A 22,507-nucleotide genomic window follows, 5' to 3' on the forward strand; every position below is an offset into this window, starting at 1 on the left:
AATTCATATTAGCTATTGCTGTTGCCATTTTAAACAGAAATGCTGTCCAGTTAACACAGAAACAGCATCAGGCAGTCCCACTGGAAACTGAGAAATGTTATTGCCACTTAGCTATATTAGTTATCCTACACCTGCTCCAGGTAATCTTCTCTCCCCCTGCAGTGACATGTTTACATTTCCTTTTTCCTTAAAGCTTGGAGTCAGTGGACAGTGGGAAAGGAAGCTGCTTTGAATAAAGGAAATCTGGCATCCTACCAGGAAGATATATGGCACTAAGCATCACAGGGGTAGACAACATAATTATCATTATCATTTCCCATGACCAGAGGCAAACTACAAGAGGAAACAAACTCCTTCAAAGGGGATAGCATCATGTCAGATACAAAAAGTTGCCACAAAAGATACTTGCAAAACAATGTTTTATTTATGATTTTACCTCTAACATAAATAGGAATTGCTTAATGCAGAAACTAGCATAAAATGTACATCACTGCAACTAAATAAATGGAATATTCAACTAGAGAAGAACATTATCAGTTACCTAGCTTAAAATGAAGATTTTATTCTAAAGAGTTTGGGAAAGAGAGCCTAGGGAGCCAAATGTGAATTGATGGGGGAACTGCAAATTTACAACACACTCAGCAATCATCTGTGCATGAAGTGAAACCTGTCATATCTACCTTCCGATTAGGGGAAATTTAATGCTTCAGTTCTTTGTAATGTTTGTTGTTTTGTTATAACTGGTATGTAGATTGAATGGCAGGTGACATTTTATAAGATTTAAATAAGGTAAGAAATTAATCAAATTAACATATTGCTTTTCTAAAGGATAATGAGTCATTTGCATATAAAGTGCAATGGAGTCTGTAAATACAGAATGAACTTCAAATGACTAAGGACGTTGTGAGCTGCATTTGTTACATACTCCAATATAGGCTTGGAGGAAGAAATTTGCATACATCATGAAATCCAGGCAGCGCTTGATCATGAAATCATGAATGCTATCGTATGCTGTATGATTTGTACCTTGCTGAACCATATTTTAGAAAACCTTTAAAAGGAGAATTTTCACTTTAACATTAAGAGTAGACAATCATCTTCCCAACTTGGAATAGAAAAACCCAGAGTAATATACTTAAAATAATACCTGATGGAGTTGAGGATAACAGAAAATGAGAAGAGCCATTGAACCAAGTGTTAGAATGGAAAAATGGAAGATATATTCAGAAAAAGAAAGAGAAAATAAAGAAATTCTGCTACAGCTGTACTGATGGGTAAAAGTACCAATAGAAACAAGAATATAACATTTCAAGGGTTCAGGGCACATAAATATTGTAATTCTGTGAGTTTTGATACTTTTTTATGATGCAAATTTTGTCAAATGTTGTCTAAACAGAAATAACTACATTGTTGATTCTTCTTTCCTTCAGTGAACATAGACTTTTTTCCTAAATATAAAAAAGAACACAGAAAAAATAGCAACATATGGTGTAGATCTGAGCAAATATGAGGAACTTAGAAATGATCAGATTGGCATACAGTATGTAACCGTATATATTAGCTACTTCTGAAGTGATATTTCTTAAATGATAGAATGTGAATCTTTTAAAATATAAATGATCTGTGAAGAAAAACAGGTACAGGTTCTTTAAGGGAAGGGCCACAATTGTCTCAAAATTGAAGCACTTCTTAGAAATTAAATAAAATTCATTTGCTAGAATTTAAAACAGTATTCCTAAATCCAGATGGCTTCTATGGCATATGGCCCTGATTTGGCCAAAGATCAAGCTCATTTTCTGAACAAGAACCTGTCTCTGTGTTAGCCCTTGATTACAGATAATGACCCTTTCCTCTGTTTTAATAATTTTTTTTTATCCACTGCAGATTTTCTTCAAAAGTGGCATAGCTTTTAGGAAAGCTCAGTCATCAAATTTTCTACCAACATATGGAATAATGATAGGTATTCATTTACCTATCTACTTTTAGATTAATTGGTCTGAAAGAATATTTATCCATTTAGGCTTTAAATCAGAGAAAATCTCACTCTTACTTGCTGACACCATAATGGAAGTGTACTTTTGCTGCCTCAGCAATTTTTCTATCACTCACTTTCCAGCTGGTTGTCACTGGTGGGTTTCATATACTGTTAAGAATTTTCTTAACACATGTCGCTTTATCAAGGTCATCCTTTTATCCCAGAATGTCTCTAGAAGGAAAATAGCTACCAGGCAGATGAGTTAGGTAGATTTCCTGAAAGTTCAAAATCACATCTCTTAACTTACTTTGTAACTTGTCCAACCCCCTACTCCAAAATAATTCTGTTCACAAGGAGAACTGGATAATTTACGGTAATGGTCTGGTTTCAACAGAACTAGCTTATCTATACAACACTGCCATAACTTAGAATTTTCAAAACCATATTACATTAAAAATTCAATGAAATCCGGCTTCATCTCTACTAATGTTTCACTGAGACGATTGAAAATGGTCAGATATCCTTAAATTCACAGTTAAGTTCAATGTTAGCTTATAATTCATGAAAAATTTGATCTCAGAATTGAGTTCAATGTTAAACAACTATCAATAACCACTATGCACAACATATAAATATTATGATATCATAGCTGGAAGAAAACAGTCTAAAATTCTCATTTTACAAATCAGGAATCCAAGACCTCTAGAGGCTATACAACTTGCTGAAGGTCATACAGGAAGGTGTGAGGTTCAAACTTGGGTCTTTTTACTTTAAATCTAGAATTCTACTATGCCATATGATCTCCTGTATATCAACTAGTAAGGGGAGAAAGATACATATTTCAATAACTGTTATATAAAATAGACTAAGATAAGAGAACTTCAAACAATTTGCTATGAAAGCAGAGAGAGCAATCACATCCTGCTAAGGGAATCATAGGGGCTCTTTGATGGCTTCATGAAGAAGGTATGTTTTGATCTAAGATTTTAAAAAGTAGAGATTGAAACAAATTCTAGGTCAAGGAAATGAATGTGACCAAAATCACAAAAGCTATTCCAGGAACAATGTTTAACCAGAAGGCAAAATCCTGAAATGCAAAATGCATCTTTTAAATAAGAGTGAAGAAACAAGAGTTGAGGTGTGGTCTTGTCTGTCAGGAAAACATCAGACTTTATTGAGTAGATCCTGGCAAGTCAATGATAATATTGAATTGTAGAATAAGTAGATTTGAATTATGCATTAAGAAGATTACTTTGGAACATAGGATGGATTGTGAGGAAAGACTTAGGGAAAGAGATGATGAAGCTAAAAATCCAATAACATTTACATAGCTCTTACTGTGTGCCAAGTACATTGACAATTATTGTTTTTTTACCAGTATTATCTCCTGTGATCCTCATAACAATTTTGAGAGATGGGCAGTATTGTTATTCTTATTTTACAGTTGAGAAATCTGAGGCAGATTGAGATTAAATGACTTGCTTAGTTTCACACAGTGAAACTCTGAGGTAGATTTTTGAATTTAGTTCTTGTTGAATTTAAGTTCAGATTAGAAGGCTATTAAAAGAAACAGTAGAATAGGACAATTACAAGTGGGTAAGGAAAGTATAAAAGGGAAATATGAAAATAATTATTAGACTTTGCAACTGATTTTGATAGGGAAGTAATAGAGAGGAAGGTAGCAAAGATGATGAGGTTTATTGAATATAGTTCACTGGAAAAAATGGTAAAACTGTTGAGAAAATAGAAGAGCTAGGAAGACAAGCAAGTTTTAAGGGAAAGATAATAAGCTTGATTTGAAGTTCGTACATAATATAAGGTCCTATGAAAGTTGTAACATTTCTATCATTTGTCATTTAGCTATGACTATGAAATCAAATGGGAAAAGACTTTATTATGAGTTTGGATAAGGGGGAGCATAATAAGATCAGGCAAGTCCTTGCTTTATTTAAGGATTCTTTCAGAAAAATTGATGAGATTATAGGCCATTGTTTGGATGTAACCAGTATCATTTAGGTATCATAGATATACATCATTGCTTGCAATTTAGGGACAAGTAAAGAAAATTAAATCCTGTATTTTATCCTCTCATAAGTCATGGGATAAAGAAGGGAAGTCTCTGTGGGACAAGCAGATATTTGAATATGATCCACTTTCTCTGTATACCCTTAATATACAGAAAACACATATCCATATTGAGTTTATAACCAATTAATGATTTGCTCTAGGGAAAGTTTGCTGTGTTCTAAGGGAGGAGACAGAAACTTTTTAATTGTTTAACCTGTGATTAGCCTTGGAGTTTCAAGACAGTTCACACACTGTCATTTGTTTACCTTAAGTAAATTCTGGTTCAAGGAAGGAAATTATGAATGAGACTATTCATTTACAAAAAATGAATTTTCATATATTTTAAAATATCATTATTCATATGAAGAAATGGAAAATACCAGGTCTCCTTCTTTCTGATGTCATAAAGGAAGCTGTATGATTGACTAAGAATCAGCTTTCCTATTAAATTGATCTGATCAAAAACTCCCACTCTGTAAGACTCCCCTTGAACTATTTTTTTCCTGCATTTTTACAGAGTATAGCTAGGAGGTTCAGGAGAAGTGACTTTTACCCCTAAGAATAGGAATGACAATTTACAACAGAAATACAAGACAAAAAAGAACGTATATTCAAAGAAGAGAGTTTAAGGAGAATGTTCTTTAAAGGAGGGAAGTTGAAATCCCAGAATCTATCCAGAATTCCAGAATCTAAAAATTCAAGAGTTTACCAAACCTTCTAGGGTAGGAGTTCTTAGCTTGAGGTCAGTAAAGTTAGATGGGAAATATATATATTTACTTGCTTTTCTCTCTCTCTCTCTCTCTCTCTCTCTCTCTCTCTCTCTCTCTCTCTCTCTCTCTCTCTCTCCCAACTATATGTAAAGGTAGTTTTCAACAATAATTTTTTTTATATTTTTCTCCCTCCTTCCCTTCCCTCCTCCCTCTGCTTGACAGAAGGTGATGTAATATAAGCTCTAAATCTATAACCATCCTAATCATAAATATATATTAATCATCTTGTGAAAAAAAGAATCACATTCAAACAGAAGACAAAAATTAGAAAAAAAAATGGCATTTCTAAGATAATTTTTTTTAAATTAAAGATAGTAAACTTTGGATTGCATTTAAACTCCACAGTTCCTTTTCAGGATATGCATTGTATTCTCCATCACAAGTCTCTGATTATTGTATTGTAGAAATAATCGGTCATAGTTGATCATCATCCCATGTTGCTTTTAGTGTGTATAATGTTCTTCTGATTTTGCTCTCTTCACTCAGGAACAGTTCATGCAAGTCTTTCCATGCTATTCTGAAGTCCTGTCCCTCATAGATTATTACAGAACAAGAGTGTTCCATCATATTCAAATACCACAATTTGTTCAGTCATTCCCCTATTTATGGGAATACATTAAATTTTCAATTCTTTGCTACTATGATAAGAGCTACATGAAATGATTTTGTACTTATGTGTTTTATACTCGTTTTCATGATCTCTTTGGAATACAGGCCTGGTCGTTATATTGTTAGTTCAAAGGGAATGCTTAACTTTATTGGCCTTTGGGCATAATTCCAAATTACTCTCCAGAAAAGATTGGATCAGTTCACAACTCCACTAACAATGCATTAATGTCTAGGCTTACCACATTTTCTCCAACATTGATCATATTTCCTTTTAGTCATATTGGTGAATCTGATAGGTGTGAGGTATTTTAATTTGCATTTATCTAATCAATAATAATTTGGAGTATTTTTATATACTTCCACTTATTTCTAACTGACATTTAGTATATTCTTTCTTTCTTTAATTATTTTTTCGGAGAAGGGACCATGGGCTTCCCTAAACCCCCAGTGGAGTCTATAGACATTTAAAAAGTATTTAAAAATCACTTTTAAAGAGAGATTATGTGATAGCTCATGATTCTTTAAGAAAAGATGATAGTATTCAACTCAAAGAGCAAAGAGAGTTACTTAGACTTTGTTGTTTGTACTTGTTCTTGAAGATCATGATATCAGGGAAGTGATACCATGACATGCAGGTGAATTGGATTTCAGTGAGGAAATTCTTTTCTAAGTCATCAGTCACACTTTCTCCTTCAAAGCTATCTTATCCAGTGGCCAGATAACAATCAGGATGACTGAAGATGACTCTGGATGTGATCCAGTCAGGGTTAATTGACCTTGCACAAGGTCAGCTAGAAAGTATCAAGTGTCTGAGGCTAAATTCGAACTTAGATCCTCCTGACTCCAGGAATGGTGCTTTGTCTCCTATTCCACCAAAATGCCCTGCTGAGACAAGTGAATGTCTGATTAGAAGAGCTTTGCTTTCTCTGAAGTACCACCTCACACCTCTCAGATTGGCCAATAGGACTAAAAAGGACAATGATCAATGTTGGAAGGGATGTGGGACAGTAATTCACTATTGGTAGAGCTGTGAACTTATCCAACCTTTCTGGAGAGCAATTTGGAAATATGCCTAAAAGGTAATAAAAATGTATCTACCCTTTGATCCACTGGATCTATACCCTGAAGAGAGATCATGAAAAGGGGTAAAAACATCATAGCAGATCTGTTTGTAATAGTAAAGAATTGGAAATTGAGGGGATTCCCATTAACTGGAAAATGACTGAACAATTTGTGGTATAGGTATGTGATGGAAGACTATTAGAAATCAGAAGGGATGGAATTTCAGAGAAACTTGGAAAGACTTAAATTAATTGATGCTGAGTAAGATGAGCAAAACCAGAAGAATATTAGACACCCCAACAACGACATGGGGGTAATGGACTTGCTCACTCCATCAGTGCAATAATCAGTGACAATTTTAGGTGATCTATGTTGGAGAATGCTATCTGTATCCAGAGAAAGAATTCTGGAGTTTAAAAGAAAATCACAGATTATTATTTTCAAATTTTTAAAAAAGTCATCTTATGTATTACCTAATTTTGCTACCTCTAATATTTTCTTTCTTCCTTAAGGGAATGTTTTTTCCTCTTAATACATGTGATTTTGATATATGCATATCATGGGAATAAATGTAGAGTATCAGACTTCCTTCTGTTGGGGGGTGGGGAGAAGGAAAGGGTAAAAAATTATAAAATTCAAAACCTTGCAAAAATGATTGGTAGAAACTACTATTGTATATAATTGGAAAATAAAATATTTATATTAAACAAAGGGCTTTTCTTGTTCAAGTATCTAAATGGGGGGGGAGCAGATTTGAATGACACAGTGCTACCACAAGTCTTTTAGAAACTACAGGGTTTAATAGGAAATAGAAACTAACTGGAATGGCAGAGTACCCCAGACTGGTTTTCCTTATAGAAATCCCAGACTTGTTCCCTATAGGAGAAGGAAATGGTAGACTTTTGGAATGTTTAATGGATCTATAGTTTTAGAATTTTATTCATTCTTCCATAGGATGGAATGCAAAAGATTATAGCAATATAATATATTTGCTTGCCTTGTTGGAACTGTGTTCATGTTATTTTTGCAGGGACAAAGCAGCTATGATTTCTTAGTGAATCAATGGATGAAAAATTAGATATTGAATAAAACAATAGATAATGCACTGACATAGTCTTTCAGGATAAAATATAGTGTTTCAATCATAGTAAGAGAAAGGGAAATGTGGAGCTTACTTCCACAAATAAAGTAAATCAAGCGATGAAAACATAAACTTTAAATGACATTAGAATATACTAAATGGAAAATATCCTATGACTATGATGCATGTGGGAAATATTCCATTGCATTTCATTGAGCATCTAGTCACAGGATAAATACTAGGTATAAATATTATTGGAGTAAATGCAAACAAGACTACCATTATAATTCAATAAAGAATGGTTGAAAGATGAATATACATTGGGTCCAAACATCAGGAGTACCTAATCTCTGGCAAGCTATTTAATCACTCTGTCTTTAGTATCAATATCTATTAAAAGGAATTTAATGTATGTTCATGGGGATCATAGGATTAGAATCTGATTGGATGTGTAGAAATCATCAAGTTTAATACATCCATTTTAGAGGTGAGAAAATTAAGGCCAAGAGATATGAGTGAATTATTAAAGTTGCACAATTAAGAAAAGTTAAGATTCAAACCAGTATTTGACACCAAATCCAATGTTCCTTACACCACTCTGTAGTTGAATCATTAACTAACACTTAGGATTGCTATGAAAATCAGTCCATGATCATTTGTTAAATGCTTACTATATACTGCTCACTTTGCTCTGTAGGAATAAAATCACAATTAATAAAGCAATTCTTACTGGAAGGAGACTATGTTCTAATGGGGAAGAAATTAAGTGCATATGTAAGCATATGTAAAATAAATAAATATAAATACAAACTAGTTAAATATGAGGACCCTAGTAGTTGGGAAGATGCTATCCATGTATAAGATGGCATTAGAGCTTCATTTTGAAGAAGGCAGGCAATTCAGTGAAGCAGAAGTGAGGAGTGAATGCATTCCAGACAAGGAATATAGTCAGCACAAAGGCAAAGACATGGCAGACCTCGTAAGTTCTGAGGAACAGGGTGAAGGGCAGTGTGACTGGATCACAGAGTGTGTGAAGAAAAGTAATACTCAATGAACTTAGAAAGGTAAGTAGGGACTAGGCTGCAAAGGCTTTAAAATTGAAACAAAGGAGTTCATAAAATTTCCTAGAAGTTATGATGAACTCTTCAAGTTGACTGAAATAATTAATGTGAGCTGTTCTTTAGATATAAACTGCCATATAAATATTTATTTAAATATCTCAGACAGTGGCAGTTTCAGTAATATTCTGGAAAAGTGAGACATAGTAAGAGGAAAGAGATGCGAATGAGTGTTGAGGAAGTAGCACTATAAATTGTAGACTTCTTTTGATATTTGTTAATGAAAGAATTCTAGCCAAATTATAATCTTTAATGACTGTTGACTGTGGGAGTTGTGGTCTTGTGGACAAAAGGAGCACAATTTTTTTTTGGTAGGAGGAAAGGGTAAGTAGAGAGAGGGTTAGATAAGAGATACAGGCAGTAGATATGACTAACAACATAGTTAGAACAGAGGTAGGAGGGTTATGAGGGGCGGCTAGGTGGCTTAGTGTACAAAGCACCGGCCTTGGAGTCAGGAGTAACTAGGTTCAAATCTGGTCTCAGACACTTAATAATTACTTAGCTGTGTGGCCTTGGGGCAAGCCACTTAACCCCATTTGCCTTGCAAAAACCTAAAAAAAAGAGGTAGGTGGTAATAAAACTAAGGTTACCAAGGGAGGGATAAGCAAGAAAAGTCATTTCCTTATTTTGCAACAAGAATAAAAAAAGGATAGAAAAACTGTTGAGAAATAGCATCGGAACAAGAGAAGCAGGAACAAAGACTAAGAAGAACAGATGATGAAAAGTCCTTCAATTTTTCATTCTATTCACTGAGCATACTGTGGTGATGCCAAGTTCCTAATACATCTCACTTCCAGGTGGTGTCTCTTGTTCAATCAAATGGTTTTCAGAAATGGATGGAGTTAGAGAACTACCTTTCTCAAACTAAACTTTAAAAGTATTTTCATACTCACATTGCATGTGGATTGTACTTTGCAATTTAGAAACAAAAACAAAGAATAAAATTCTGCTCTAGGGAAGAAGTACAGTACACATGTACACATGCAGATAGCCTTGAATTTCAGTAATATGAATATATGAGAAATAGTTATCTGGTTCTTTTAGATTTAGTTTGCCTTGATAAGGAGATTTAGAGAGGAGGGAAAGAATTTTTTAAAGGTTCATATAGAAGAATTAATATAAACCCCCTCCCTAATTTTCTCAAATTTAATGATTTAATCTAGTTTTAGTCATTTATAAGCTATTAAATCTTAATTAATTTAGGGATAATTATAAATTATTAGAATGACAATGGCATTATAAAATTTTAGGTTAATAGGTTACAACTTGCTTCCTTTTAGCATACTTTCTTTTAGCATGCTTTCCCAAATTCAAAGTTATATATTTAGATAAAAAAGACAAAAATCATTTTTAAAGGAGCAAGAAACTCTCTAGATGCCTTGATAAATACAACTGAAGATAAGAGGGAACAGGAGAACAAACAGAATGGAAATCTAGATTGCTACAAATAAACAGAGCAGGAAGAGTAGCTAAGAGACTCTTTGCAACTGTTAACAGAGTTACTTAAATTAAAAATAACCCTTTGAGGAAAATTCTGCACTAATGTGAATTATTTTACACTCTCTTAGTCTCCTTTATTTATATCTTTATATGGGCTACCCAAATGAATGCTGAGAAACAACCTCAGAACCCTAAAACTGAAGTATTTAAATAGTTTTAAGAGTTCAAAATTCACTTATCAAAAGCAAATCTTTTAAACATCAAACACCAGTTTCTTTCCCTCCTTTTGCTCCCATTTTCAAGGTAGATAATATTTTATTCATTGGTGCCACCATTCACCCTTATGTTCATGTGTAAGAATTTAGGATTATCTTTGACACCCTTCTCTTATATCCTCTAATTAGTTATCAGTCAAATCTGGATTATTCCATATCCAGATCATCTTTCTTTGCATATGTCCACTTCTCTCTGTGCCCATTATCATTATTCTAAAGTAAAATATATTTCAAAGAGATAAAAGTGAGAAAAGAAGAAAAACTGATCAAAGGCTCTATGTTTTAATGGAAAGAAGTCCTTTAAATGTTACCTAGCTGCCTAATTTAAATCCAAGTCACTTGTATGACATGGTCCCTGATGTCATGGTCCTCTTTGAGAAGTTATCACATCCTTACCTACAATTTTGTTCTTAGAACCTTGGCAAGATATCTTGGGAAATACATGCCTTATATCATTAGGGTTTTCCTCCAATGGCCAATAATAGGTTCTAAATCCAAGTCCTATTTGGTTATATTTTGGTTCCTGATTGGCTAAATGAATGTAAAAATAGCAATTATTTCTGTTTTAGACTGAAATTTTAAGGATCATCTCCCATGCTGATTTTTTTTTTGATTAGGTAAAAGAGATTACTCTCTGTCTCATTTCTTTCTCACCAAGCCTTAATCACTCAATAAACATTGGCACCATTAAACTGATATCTGCTAAAGACTCTAGCTTAAAAAGGCCTAGGTGTTCTACTGCATCTAGAACAGTCTTCAGTCATCTTGATCCATATTTGATCTCTGGACCCTGATGGCTTAGAAGAAAAGACTTTATACAGTCCTCTTTCAAATAAATCTAATTCATTTACATGCCTTGGCATCATATCCCTAATTTCATGGTCCACTTCAAGAATGAAAGAAAACAAGATGGCAGAGAGAAGCCAGGCACTATGCTAAGGTCCCCTGACTTTTCCTCAGAGATATATGAAAGAAACCTCTTAACAGAAATCCAATCGACAAAACCCAGAAAAAGAAGCTAAGAGAAGAAAATCTACCAATAAGGTCTGTCTCAGGATAGCATGGGTGAGCTGGGGACAGAGAGCAGAGAGTCAGTCCAGGAGCTGGGGTGAAGCCCAAAGACCAAATTAAGCTGTGGAGTCTTTGGCTATGGGAGCAATGGTCTGGGAAGGCACAGTGGGCTTGGAGGGAGAGTTCTAGCACAGAGAGATGCAGAGTGCAGCTGGACATCAACCCATTCAGTCCAGGCCATGAGCTCCATACTTTCAGGAAACCCTCTTCCCAGAACAAGCATAGTAACAGCCCCCCACCCCCATCCCCAGGCTCAGAATTGAGCAGCAGAGCTCCATCAGTTGAATAGGGAGATTAACTACCTCATTCCAAGGGCCCAACCTATATTGTTCAAGGATAACAGTATCTAGCTGCAGCCCTGACCCCCTCAAGGCCTGGGGAGAGGGCCTTAAATCAAGGTTACCTACACTTTAGAGAAAGCCTCTAGCAACCCCTAGTGGCCAACCCACTTGGAGTTACTAAAACCAGCGAGGAAAGCCTCTAGCACTCCCAGGTAGCTGCATCAATTGGAGCTACTAAGCCCAGTGAACAAAGCTTCTAGAAAATTAACACCAAAGATATGTGAACGAGCCCTGCCCCCAACACAAGATCTTGCAAAAATGAAGAAAGGGCAGTGGAAAACCCATTGGAAACTACCTTGCAGAGAAAGATCCTAAACCAGAGAAATCTAGAACTTCCAAGGAGAATATGAATTGGTGTCCATCCCAGAAAGACTTCCTAGATGAAATCAGGAAGGAGCTTAAGAATCAATTGGAAAAAACTGGGAAAAGAAACTCAAGAGAAAATTAATACCTTATAAGAGAAAATTAACATCTCACAACAAGAACACAAATCCTTGGAAAATACAATTGAAAATGAAAAAAGAAAATAATTCTCTCAAAACCTCAACTGGGCAAATGCAAGAAAAAATAATTCTCTCAAAACTCCACTTGGGCAAATGGAAAACTCCTTCAAAAATAGAGTTGGACTTTTGGAAAAGGAATTGCAAAAGGTAAATGAAGAAAATTCTCTAAAAAAAAGACTAGAATCTGTGGAAACTAAGGACTTCATTAGACAACAAGAATCTGTTAAATAAAACCAAAATACTGAAAAATAAAACAAAATGTATTCCCAAACAACCCCCCCATTTTAAGAAAATGTGAAATATCTCATTGGAAAAGCAACTGACCAAAAAAATAGATACAGGAGAGTTAATTTAAAAAAAATATTGGGCTACTTGAAAGTCATGACTGACTTCCAGCCAAGGTGGTATAGAGACAACAGGCACAATTCTAAAATCTCCTGATCTTTCCCCATCTATGATATGAAACAAGCCTCTTAAAAGAAATCTGATCCACAAACCCCATAAAGAAAAGCCAGGAGATAGAACATCTACCTCAGGATTTGTTTTCCATGGTCCTGGGTGAGTCTGGGCATAGAGGACGGATCAGCAGAAGATCAGCATGATTAATGGTGGGGTTTGAGCCCCGGGAGCCTGAAGGCCCGAGAGCTGAACCTGTTTGATCAGCAGGCTAAGATCGCCAGGGCTTGGGTCAACTAGGGAGTAGAGGCATTGGTGTTGGCGCTGGCCCCCTGGAGCTTGCTGACAGGGCTGGCAGGGGGGAGAGTTCTGGTGTAGGAGAACTATGAACATCATCCCTGGGTTCCTCCAGTCCATGCCTTCATTGCAGCTGAGGCCTCATCCCAGAACAAACACAATTATAGACTACATCTGCCTCAGGCACAGGTGTGTGAGCAGAAGAACTAGCCCAACTGACAATAGGGAGAGGGATGACCTCACCTCAGGATAAAGCCCACCATTGATTGAAGATAGAAATATTTAAGAGCCTCAATCACTCCCTCCAGGCTAAAGGAGTAGGCATCAATCAAGGTCACAGATACTCCAAATAAATCATCCAGTACCTCCTACTGGCCAGTTGGAGGCATTGTACTCAATGAGCAAAGCCTCTAGGGATCCCAACACCAAAGCTCTATGAACTAGCCCCTCCCCAACTCAAGGTCTTAGTAAAATGAAGAAAGGTCAGTGAAAGGTGGATCCATAGAAAAATTCTTGGAAGGAAAAGACCCTAACTCAGAGAGACCTAAATTAAAGAATTAATTATTTCATCCTAGATAATGACAATAATGGAACAACATAACAAAACCTATGGGAGTCACTCAAATTAGCTGTCTGGGGAATTAATATATCTTTAAATGTTTACAGGAATAAATTAGAGAAAGAGGAAATCAATGAACTAAATATGTAACTGAAAAAATTAGAGAAAGAACAAATTAAAAACCCCCATTTAAATATCAAATTAGAAATTCTAAAAATTAAAGGAGAAATTAATAAAATCCAAAGCAAAAAAAAACTTATTGAATTAATAAATAAACCCAAAAGTTGGTTTTATGAAAAAAAACCCAATAAAATTGATAAACCTCTGGTCAATTTGATTAAAAAAAGAAAGAAGAAAACCACATTGCTGGTATCAAAAACAAAAAAGGTGAACTCACCAGCAATGGGGAAGAAATTAAAGTAATAAATCGGGATTATTTTGCCAAACTCTATTGCAATAAATTTGACAATCTAAGTGAAATGGAGGAATATTTACAAAAATATAAGTTGTCCAGGTTAAATGAAGAGGAGACTGAATACCTACACAATCCTATCTCAGAAAAAGAAATTCAAAAAGCCATCACTGACCTCTGTAAGAAAATATCTCCAGGGCCTAATGGATTCACAAGTGAATTCTACTAAACATTTAAGGTCTACTAAACATTTAAGGAACAATTGGTTCCAATTCTATATAAACTCTTTGGAAAAATAGGGGAAGACAGAACTCTACCTAACTCTTTCTATGAAACCAATATGGTGCTGATACATACACCAGGAAGAGTTAAAACAGGGTAAGAAAATTCTAGATCTATCTCCCTGATGAATATTGATGCAAAAATCTTAAATAAAATCTTAGCAAAATGATTATAACAAGTTATCTCTGGGATAACACATTTTGACCAAGGAGGATTCACCCCAGGAATGCAGGGTTTCTTCAATACTAGGAAAACTATTAATATAATCAATTATATCAACAAAAAACCTATCAAAATTATATGATCATATCAATAGGTGCTGAAAAAGCATTTGACAAAATTACAGCAACCATGCCTACTACATCAGAGAGTGTAGGAATAAATTTCTTAGAATAATAAGCACTATCTATCTGAAACCATCTACAAGCATTGTATTCAGTGGGGAGAGGGGAGAGGAATTCCCAACAAGATCAGGGGTGAAACAAAGATGCCAATTATCACCACTACTATTCAATATCATATTAAAAATGTTAGCTTCAGCAATTAGAGAAGAAAAAGAAATTGAAGGAATTAGAATTGGGAAGGAAGAGACAAAACTCTCACTCTTTACAGATGACATGATGGTCTACCTAGAGAATCCAAAGAAATCATCCAAAAATACTGGAAACAATTAGCAATTTTACCAAAGTTGCAGGACATAAAATAAACCCCCTCATACTATGTATATATATACATATTTATATATACATATATATATATATATATATATATATATATATATATATAAAACTAAGTCAGCAAGATATAGCAGGAAGAGCTAGAAAGAGAAATCCCATTCTAAGTAACCTCAGACAATATAAAATACCTGGGAGTCTATTTGCAAAGGCAGACTCAGAAACTCTTTGAAGACAATTATAAATCACTTCTCATACAAGTTAAACTAGATTTAAATAACTGGGCAAAAATCAACTGCTCATGGATAGATAGAGCTAATGTAATAAAAAATGAGATTTCTACCAAAACTCAACTAACTATTTAGTGCCATACCAATCAAAATTCCAAAAAAATTACTTTATTGAAAATTACTTTAATTACTTTAGAAAAGGTTATAAGTAAATATATATGGAGAAATAAAAAGTCAAGAATTTTCAGGGATTCTGTGAAAAAAAAGTGCAAAAGAAGGGGTCTTAGCCCTACCTGATCTAAAAATCATATTATAAAGCATCAGTCATCAAAACTGTCTGGTATTGGCTAAGAAAGAGAGTGGTGGACCAGTGGAATAAACTAGGTGCAATAGCAGGAAATGATTATAGTATTTTTCTGTTTGATAAACCCAAAGAGCCAATTATTGAGATAAAATCTCTCTATTTGATAAAAACTGCTTGGAAAATTGGAAGTTAGTATGGAAGAAACTTAGATTAGGCAAATACCTCACACTCTATACCAAGATAAGACCCAAATGAACACAGGATTTAGACATAAAAAAACAATACAATAAGCAAATTAGAAGATCAAGGACTAATTTACCTCTCAGATCTATAGAAATGGAAGCAGTTTATGACTAAGGAAGAGATGGAGAACATCAGTATATCAAACTAGATGATTTTGATTACTTTAAATTAAAAATCTTTTACACAGACAAAATCACTCTAACCAAGATCAAAAGAAGTATAATAAACTAGGAAGCAATCTTTACAACTAATGCTTCTGACAAAGGACTCATTTCTAAAATATATAGAGAACTGAGTCATATTTTTTCAAAAAGGCATTCCCCAGATGAAAAATGGTCAAAGGATATGCAAAGGCAATTTACAGATGAGGAGATCAAAGCAATCCATAGTTGAATGAAAAATTGCTCTAAATCATTATTTATTAGATAAATGCAAATTAAAGCTTCTCTGAGGTATCACCTCATACCTCTCAGGCTGGCCAGTATGACCAGAAAGGATAATGATCATTGTTGGAAGGGTTGAGGGTAATCTGGGACACTAATGCATTGTTGGTGGAGTTGTGAATTCATCCATACTTTCTGTAGTGCATTTTGGAACTATGCCCAAAGGGCAACAAAAATGTGCATACCTTTTGATCCAGCAATATCACTACTGGGTCTATACCCTGAAGAGATGATGAAAAATGGTAAAAACATCACTTGTACAAAAATATTCATAGCAGCTCTGTTTGTGGTAGCAAAGAATTGGAAATCAAGTAAATGTCCTTCAATTGGGGAATGGCTTAGCAAACTGTGGTATATGTACGTCATGGAACACTATTGTTCTATTAGAGACCAGGAGGGATGGGAATTCAGGGAAGCCTGGAGGGATTTTCATGAACTGATGCTGAGTGAGATGAAGAGAACCAGCAAAACACTATACACCCTAATAGCAACATGGGGGCAATGATCAACCTTGATGGACTGGCTCATTCCATCAGTGCAACAATCAGGGACAATTTGGGGCTTTCTGCAATAGAGAATTCCATCTGTATCCAGAGAAGCAACTGTGCAGTTTGAACAAAGACCAAAGGCTATTACTTTAAATTTAGAAAAAAAAAACTGATATATTATTGTCTGATCTTGCTGTCTCTTATACTTTATGTTTCTTCCTTACGGATATGATTTCTTTCTCATCGCACTCAATTTGGACCAATATATACCATGGAAATAATGTAAATATTGAAAAATTGCCTTTTGTGGGGGGAGGAAAGTAAGATTAGGGGGAAAAATTGTGAACCTCAAAATAAATAAAATCTTTAATTTAAAAAAAAATTGCATTTGGCACTTAGAGGTTTGGCCAATGTATAAGTTGACCTAATGGACACGATGTTCTGATTTATTGTATAAAGTATCCAATTATTCTTTAAAAAAAGAATGTTATGACCAGGAAAAGAACTTAGACTTCATTTTTCAAGAAATAATACAGCAAAATTGTCCTGAGATCCTAGAAGCAGAGGTTAAAATAGAAATTGAGGGAATTCACCAATCACCTCCTAAAAGAGGTCCCAGAAGAGAAACTTCTCAGAATATCATAACCAAATTTCAAAATTCCCAAGTCAAAGAGAAAGTGCGAAAAGCTGCCAAAACAAACAATTCAGCTACTGGGCCTCTATAGTTAGAATTACACAGGATCTGGCACCATGTACATTAAGGGATCATAGTGCTTGGATTATTATATTCAAAAAGGCAAATTATCTTGGTTTACAGCTGAGAATCAAATGCCCAGCAAAATTGAACATCTTTTTTCAGTGAAAAAGAGGGACTTCCAAGGAAACAGGGGACTTTCAAACTTGCCTTTTGAGACAAAGTTGAAATGATAGTTTGATCTCTCAAATACAGGACTCAGGTGAACCATAGAGAGGCAGAAAGGGAGAAGAGGAAGCACTAAGTATGAGGAACTTAATGATGTTGAATTGTTTGTATTCCTACATGGGAAGAAGATACTGATAACTCATATGAACTTTCTCATTAATAAGAACGGTTAGAAAAAAGTTTATATAGACAAGGCACAAGGAAGGAGCTGAATATAAGGGTATAATATACTAAAAGATGGAGTAAATGGATGATAAAGGCTAGTGAGACAGGAAGAGAAAGGAGAGGAAAAAGGGGCTAAGGTATTTCACGTAAGAGTCAAGAAAAAGCTTTTTCTATGGAATGGAATGTGGGAAGGTAAGAGGAATGAGTGAGCCTTCATTGTCATCAGAAATGACTCATGCACAGTTAATAGGGCATAGAAATGTATCTTACCCTACAGAAAAAAATGAGAAGAAAGGGATGGGATAAGGGGGAATGGGGTGGGAGGAGGGAAGGAAAGAATAGGTGATACAAGAGAGAGAGATAAGATTATGGGAGAGGGTACTCAGATGTAGCACACTTTTGAAAAGGCACAGGATGAAAGGAGAGATAGATAGAGAGAGAGAGAGAAAGAGAGAGAGAGAGAGAGAGAGAGAGAGGGGAGAGAGAGAGAGAGAGAGAGAGAGAGAGAGAGAGAGAGAGAGAGAGAGAGAGGGAGAGAATAGAATAAATAAATGAGAGTGGGATGGAATAAAGTAGAGGGAAATACAGTTACTAATAACAACTGTGGGAAAAATATTGAAGTAATTTCTTTGGTGGACTTATGATAAAGAAGGCTACTCATCCAAGAGACAGATCCATTGGAATCTGAACACAGACTGAAGTACATTTTTTTCTCTCTCATTATTCTTGAGGTTTCTCATCTTCTTGGGGGGTGGAAGGGGGTTTATGTTTACTTTTATAACAAGATTATTGTAATAATATAAAATGAATAAACCAAAAAAGATATGATTTTTCTCTACAAACTTTCAATTTTGATAAATGTATAGCATGGAAATAATATAAAGATTATCAGACTGCCTTCTGTGGGGGGCGTGGGGAGAGGGAAGAAAGATTGGGGGGGAAATTGTAAAATTCAAAAATCAATTTAAAAAAAGAATGAAGGACAAACAAGAACAACAACTGACTAACAGGTATAGTCTTTTAACTGGCTTTCCCATTTTAATTCTTTTTTCCTTCTAATTCAGGCTTCATACTTTTTTCAGAATATTCATATTAGAAGCATGGTGGTACTGGGAAAATAGTGGTAGATCTTGTGCCAGAATACCTGTGTTTAAATCCTCACTTTATGACTTTACTTCCTATATATTCTTGAGCAAATCACTTAACATCTTTAGGCCTTGATTTTAATCTTTCCTAGAAAGAGGAGGCCAGACTAAGTGATCACTAAACTCTCTTTCAGCCTTAAATCTGAGAATGATCTGGAAAATTCAGCACAGAAATGTTTAGTTATTTCTCTTTGTAGGAGAAGTTACCACTATTGGATGCTTCTCAAGTTACTGAAATTACATATCTCTTTCCTTAATAAAGTGTGAGAAAAGATGAACTGAGAGAACTGAAGAACTTTTTAATTCAAATTAATTTAAAATTTTCTGACTTAAAATTTTTCTTGATTTTTTTGTGATATGGTTAATATGGAAATCTGCTTAGCAGTACTTTTCATTTATAGCTGATGTCATATTGCTTGCCTTATCAGAGGTTAGGATAGGAGGGGAGAGAATTTGCAACTCAATTTAAAAAAAGAACTTCAAAAATAAACAATCAATATCTAAAAAAGAAAAAAGAATAGGAACTAAAAATAGACAATCTTTTTTCATAGAAAGAATTTTGGGTTTGGAATTTAAAAAATCTGCATTCTATACTGAGTTCTTTTATTTTGAGCAAATTATTTTATCTCTTTAATGTTGTTTCATTGAATATAGTGTTAGATATAGTAAAGATGGTATATGCCAATCAATCCCACATGGTGCTATAAGGTTAAAATAAAGTAAAATACTAAGCATAAAACATTATATATCTATGACTTATAATGATGAAATTAAAAGCCTTTATCTCACTGAAGAGCCCAAAATAATATGTTAGTCTCTATCAATGAAGAATATTTTAAAATATTGCAAAGGTTTAGCAATAATTACTTGTCAGTATTTTAAAATTATTTTTTGGCCTGGTCTTAAATTCAGATCACTCTCGAATGATTTATGAAAATAACAAAAATGAGTCAAGGAAGGAGCTCAAAAAACTTTTGATATTATTATTCTTATGAGTATACATTGCAAAATGTTAAGACACTTAAACATTGATGAAGTCTTAGTGTTCTAGGAAAACAAATCCTCCAAAGAGACTATTAATTATTCAACATTCTCAGTTTATATAAAAACATTAATTTCATTCACTGAAACATATTATGATCTTAAATATGTGGAAACATAAAAGTGAGAATTTTACAAAATAATTAGTTTTTCTTTAATAATTTTAAACAATACGTTTATAAATAAAATAGCCACTGTCAAATATCTAGTGTCAGGTAAGATTTCTTATGCTATATTTTAGTGCATTTTTAAAGAATTTCAATGAAGTGGAAATAGCTTAATATCAGGAAAATGACTATGACAGCCCAAGGCTTCAAATCTGCCTCAGTCCATGTTATGCTCATGACCCTCAGATCATTCATTCAAACATGATTTTTGGCATTTACAAAAGCATATCATCAATAAAACTTTTTAAGTGAATTTCCAAGTAAAATGAATATACATACTCCCATACATGTCATGAAATACCTTTGTACACAACTAAGACAAAGCTAAATGGGAAAGACCTGAAGTTGAGAAGTCATATTATGTGCATGCCCTTAGTGACCCCTTCTGATTCCTGTTCCATCTTTAGCATTGACCTCTTACTTTCTATCACTATCCTTACTACCAAATCAGGAAGAATTCATTTATATTTAGGCTTATTAGTTTATTGATTCATTTTTACTAATTTGCTGAATTCTAATATTAACTGCACATGACATTTAAATTTATTAATTTTTAATTGTGCATTAAAACCATTCAGACTTTAGATAAAGAACTTCCAGGCAGCAAAAACAAACAAGAAACAAAAACCACAGGTGGGGAATATGAAGTTTTGAGGTAATGTGCAAGTAGGGGTTGATTCTGAAATAAGACTAAGATTAACCTTGAAGTTGAGATAATTTTTTGGTCATTGATTCATTCATTGAACAAATATTTGGGGAGTTCCTCCTATCTTCAAGGTAACATAAAGGTTTGACCATTGTTAGTGATCCATTCATTGATCAAATGTAAGGCAGTACCTGCTACATTCAAAATACTAAGTTTAGCACTGTATATGTGATATGGTAGAAAGGAACTAGCTCAGGAGCCAGTATATTTGAGTTCAATGTCCTCTTCTATCATTTATTCTGTGTTACTTCTGCAAATCACTTCACCTCTCTTGAAAAGTTTCCTAATATGTAAAATAAAGATGTTGTACTACAGCCCTTTTGAGATTTCCTTCAGGTCAATATTCTATGATGCTATGAATATATGTAGAGGTGAACAACAAATGACCCCTGAATTTAAACCTCAGGAATTTATAGTCTTGCTGGTTAGATGCCGTGAATCTCAGAGTTTATTTTAATGGGACAGCTTAATAAGTAGGGAAAAACAGATTTATGATGGGGCTCTACTCTCCCACAAATTGTTATGGGGAAAATTTTTAAAGTTTATTTTCATTTATATGCACATGTATACTTTTTAAGTTACAAAATTTCCTTCCACCCTCCCTTCCCACATCCCTTCCCTCAGTGGTGAACAGTCTTAGCACTGTACATACAAATTTTTGATAAATATGTTTATAGAATATAGAATTATAATTAAGGGGAAGAGATACATAAGAGATAATTTTTTTAAGTGTTCATCCCATTCAAGGGTTTTTTGATTGTTTGTGTGTTTGTGTGTGTGTGTGTGTTGTTTTGCTTTGATTTTCTTCCTCTGGATGAGGATAATATTGTCCATAGCCAGTCAAATACAATTGTTCTAGCTGATTCCATCAAGGTTGTTCATCTCACAGTGTTGTTGTTAATGTGTATATTGTTCTCTTGGTTCTAGGCCCTTCACTCAGTATCAGATCCTATAAGTCATTCCATGCTCCTCTAGAGTCCAATCATTTATGGTTTCTTATAGAACAATAAGATTCCATTGCATTCACATACCATAACTTGCTTAGCCATTCCCCAGTTGATGACATCCCATCAATTTCCAATTCTTTGCCACTACAAAAAAAGCTGCTATGAGTATTTTTGAAACATGTAGGACTCGCCCCCCCTCTTTTTTTTATAATTTCTTCTAGACCTACAGTTGGAATTGCGGGGTCAAAGGGTATGGGCAGTTTTATTGCTCTTTGGAATGGGGAAACTTAATTTTGGCTTTTTTTTTCAAGTCTATTTCCTAGAAGCTTCTAAATATAGAGAAGAACTTTGATTCTATATATAACTTAAGATTATAAGACTATTTGGTTGAACTCAGTTTTTTGCCCCAATTATTTAATCTGCATTTAAATTATTCTTATCTGCTTGTTTATTTTTCCAATTATATTTCAATATTCTTGAAGTATTTTGCTTCTTTCTATATTCACAGTTTGTAGTACTTGGCACATGGTAGGTACTAAATAAATATTTATTGATTGACTAATAGAAGTAGGTACTGGAAAAGTGAGGAGTCAAGGACTATAACTTCACTTAGAGCTTTATGTGAATCTCTCTGAATGATATAGCTTGACATAGAGGTAGAACATATAAAATATATAAATTATAATATTTTAAAATTCTCTGAGTAACCTCTATCCTTTGGTTCAGAAAGACCGAAACAATCAAACTGCCAAGGCCTGAAATATCAATCTTATA

This window comes from Macrotis lagotis, chromosome 6, assembly GCF_037893015.1.
Source record: "Macrotis lagotis isolate mMagLag1 chromosome 6, bilby.v1.9.chrom.fasta, whole genome shotgun sequence".
Lineage (NCBI taxonomy): Eukaryota > Metazoa > Chordata > Mammalia > Peramelemorphia > Peramelidae > Macrotis > Macrotis lagotis.